The sequence below is a fragment of the Macrobrachium nipponense genome, chromosome 38 (assembly GCF_015104395.2).
Source record: "Macrobrachium nipponense isolate FS-2020 chromosome 38, ASM1510439v2, whole genome shotgun sequence".
In the NCBI taxonomy this organism is placed as follows: Eukaryota; Metazoa; Arthropoda; class Malacostraca; order Decapoda; family Palaemonidae; genus Macrobrachium; species Macrobrachium nipponense.
Window position 1 is genome coordinate 8,626,198 of NC_061098.1, and position 3,786 is coordinate 8,629,983.

Here is a 3,786-nt window from a genome sequence, read left to right on the forward strand (position 1 = left end):
TTATTAAAACACTTTTCAGTTGCAAATGTACACCCAGATATCCTTTTATTTACCTAAAACTTACACATAGCGTAACTATGTATAGGTCTAGCCTACCTATTAGCTATACTGTATTTGGTTATTGCATATTACTCTATGACTTACGGCGGCACTCTAGGCTGTGAAGGTAAGGGCCTGGGACCCCACGTTAGGTTAAGTATGATGCATCCATTAATCTTACACTATCTTAACTGGTCCGCTGTAGGGCGAGAGAGAAATAAGAGAAACCTCATTCGATACCTATACTCTGTTTTTTTTTCATCTGTCCATCCGCCTGTGGTGTTTTTGTATGGTAACACTGCGTCCCGGGCTTTAGATAGTTACGCTATGTGTAAGTTTTAGGTAAACAAGGATATCTGGGTGTACATTTGCAACTGAAAACTGTTTGAATAATTTACTGTATGCGAATTACACCGTTAATATTCGAAATAGGATATTATTATAATCGGTGAATGTAAGCCCGGGACGCAGTGTTACCATACAAATACACCACAGGCGGATGGACAGATGAAAAAAACAGAGTATAGTAAGGTATGTACCCCTAGACCTATAGGCCTACTAGGCTACCTAAATACATGTAAAGTACTTCAATATACTTTATAGTAGATCAAACCCTTTCGCTGTTTGACTTGGGCTATTAGGACCTATACCGCAAAGAATCTGTAAATGGTAATTCATAGTAAACAGTAGACACCAACGCTTTCAGCTTTACGATAGAGTTCATTCATAAGAGGTTGTCGCTCCCAAGTGGCATTTCGTGTTAGTTCAAGGCTAGTCAGGATCCCATATTTGCCCTCGGTTAAATAAACAGTATTTATTCATCAGTTCCACCTCTTCTTGTCTTCCTATTCTAGGCACTAGATTGCAAGGTTACACTACTCACGGGATGCCATTCATTTAAACTTGAATGAATGCAAACGTCCGACGGTCCGAGGAATCATACCACAGATGTAAAGAAGTTACTGATTACTGATTCTGAATCTGAAATCTGAATGAGCTCAGTTAACACAAACTTACAAAGAGTATTAGTAGAATGAGTTACTTATGTCAGTTTGAACTTGGTTATATAATTATTTTTACCATTGTATTAATATAATCATATTCTTATAGTTCATAAATAAATAAATTTTGAAGATGAAACTTACATAGTTTTTCTGTATAATGTAAATATATATGCAAAACTATGGTACTGTATATGAATTTTTTGTGCCGAAAATAACAATTCGGCTACCAACGTTAGCAAGAGTCCACATCGTACTATAAGCAAGATATTAAAAAGTAGAAATAATCGCTGCGGTATCAGGCTTTCGCTTTTTGGAGGATGGAATTTGGGAACGAAAGTGTGAACAAAAATAAAGTTTGCTGTAAGAAGGATAGAGTCTGCCATTCAAAAACCATTATTTCCACAGAAATGGTGCCACACACCTCGTGATACCCTGACATCGATGTGCCACTATTATTTTTATCTTACTGAAAGATTTGAGACAATATGGCTAATATTTAATGGAAGACTTGAAGCCGTCCATGTTCGTCACCGAATCTTACGTGAGATAAGACTGAGGTTAGGTATTTAATGCTGTCTACCACCTGCGTCTAACCGACAGCAATATAAGCTAAAGCAAAATAACTGGGGGCATGCTTCAACAGTGCTTGCATTGTTTTGTAAAATATTCAAGAAATTATTTTGTATTTAGAAACTTTGTTGAAATACAATGCCCATCAGTTTGAGAACTGGTGTAGACCTACTTTACCTAGGCCACAACGATATAACCAAATCTATGTGACTGGTGATTCTCCTAGTGTGCGGAACTGAAAAACATTAACGAAATACACAGACGAATGATCTCATAAGTGAGAAAACGACAAGTTTACAGCGACAAAGACTTTATTGGCATTAGGCAACACAAGAAGCTCAAAGCACCTCTTCACAGGAGTCTTGGTAACTGGTTTTTGACGTCCACAGACGCCGCATTCACATTTGAATGTTTAAAACTTATTGGCATCAAGGGAGTAGACGTAAAAATAATGTTGATGGGCTCTCGTCAATTTGCAGTAAGAAAGGGGAAGTTAGAAGGGAATATTAATACCTACACATTTACTGTTTGCCCTAATAGATTATATATATATATATATATATATATATATATATATATATATATATATATATATATTATATATATGTGTGTGTGTGTGTGTGTGTGTGTTTGTGTGTGTGTGTGTGTGCGTGTGTATGTGTGTGTGTGTGTGTTGGAAGATGGAGCTGTAGCGATATACAGTACGCGTGTGTGTGTGTGGGCAGGGCCGTAAATACGTGTCTTATATTTTCAATGCCATTATCCTGCTATTGATGCTCTTTGTTGGTGTCTAATGACGAGTAAATCGTGATGCCACAGTATTTCAATAATAATTTGCATGTGATAACGTAAGGAAAAAGAGCTTTTGAGCTTTCAAAATCCTCTTTTCATGAACTTGCATCTTGATGTAATACTTTCAAGCTTTTGGTACCTACTATTGTAAGTAAGTCTGTATAATAAATGCTGTTTGGCTATGTAAGTCATTGAACATCAGGGTAAAGAGCTATTGGATCTCAGAATAAATGGTGCGCATTGAGACGCTCCATTTGTCATGATCAAACTGACAAATCTCTGTAAACTCCCTTTTTAAAGGATACGAAAATCTATAGTTCCGCTCCAACAACACATGCAAAGTTAACAATGCAGTTTCTCACTAATGCCCTGCGTTGAGAAAATAGCAGCACTAATGAGAGTAGTTTTGTGACAGTATTTGTGCTTATCAAACCTGAACTTAAACCGGATTTTAGTATTTAGAAGGAATCTTGCAATATTTTCGTAGTGATATATAACTAAACAACACAACGAACCTTTCAAGGTATTGCGCAAAATACGAACAATCTCCTAAAATGAAAGAATTGGCAATGTTTATGAAAGAGCCCTTCCAGGTACGGTAGTCTAGACGTATGCACATTTTTGTCAGTTTGTTTATTAACTTAATTAAGCGCAAGTTTCACTTAATTGACTAATCATTAGAGATGTTAGAATATACATCGGGAGATTAATAAATCTGCTGTGATTTTAAAATAAAAAAGAAGGTTTCAAGACCATAAGTATCCTATGTGTACAGCATCAAAGGTACAATAGCCTAGGCCTATGTGTGGGTGTAAACAGACGAAGCAAACAGGGACTATTTTTAAATAATATTTCCAATAATTCTGAGTTATGTCTATTAACTATATATAGCATATACAAGTTCATTTAGTTTTTACAGCTAACCTAATACCGTCCGTAAATAGCTTAGGCTATGTGTAGGCCAGTTTTTAGCTAATTCGAACGATGATATGCCAAGAATGAACTAGGCCTATGTCACTATGGGTCCTTGCATAAGTAATAGGTAGGCTTCTGGATTTACTAACTGAACCGAACGTCTTACATCATTATGATGGCTATTTTCTGTATATTAGCCTTATCCGTAATTCCAGAGTCCAGACAATATGTTTTCCTGGTAAACATTTACTTCTAACCATAATTGTATTTGTGGATTTGAATATTGTATTATGTTTTACCTTGTGTTTTTAACATTTCAGACAAGCTTCGGTAGCAAATTAGTAGCTTTAGAGATACTGGACCCACCTTCCCCCTATCCCGTTATATCCTACAATCATTGGGAACCACAGGAAGTCAAGAATTTTGGGTGGGGAAAAACACAAAATTAGTTACAAATACAAGGATA

The 3,786-nt window shown here is 36.2% G+C and overlaps 1 protein-coding gene across 1 annotated transcript in view; it reads left to right on the plus strand.

The window, feature by feature from the left end:
* Window positions 1–2,809: 2,809 nt before the first annotated feature.
* Window positions 2,810–3,786, plus strand: part of LOC135209522 (uncharacterized) — a 17,659-nt gene continuing 16,682 nt past the window's right edge. The window contains exon 1 of the mRNA XM_064242175.1: window positions 2,810–2,998. The gene's annotated coding sequence lies outside the window, so the exon portion shown is untranslated. The remainder of the gene's footprint in view (window positions 2,999–3,786) is intronic.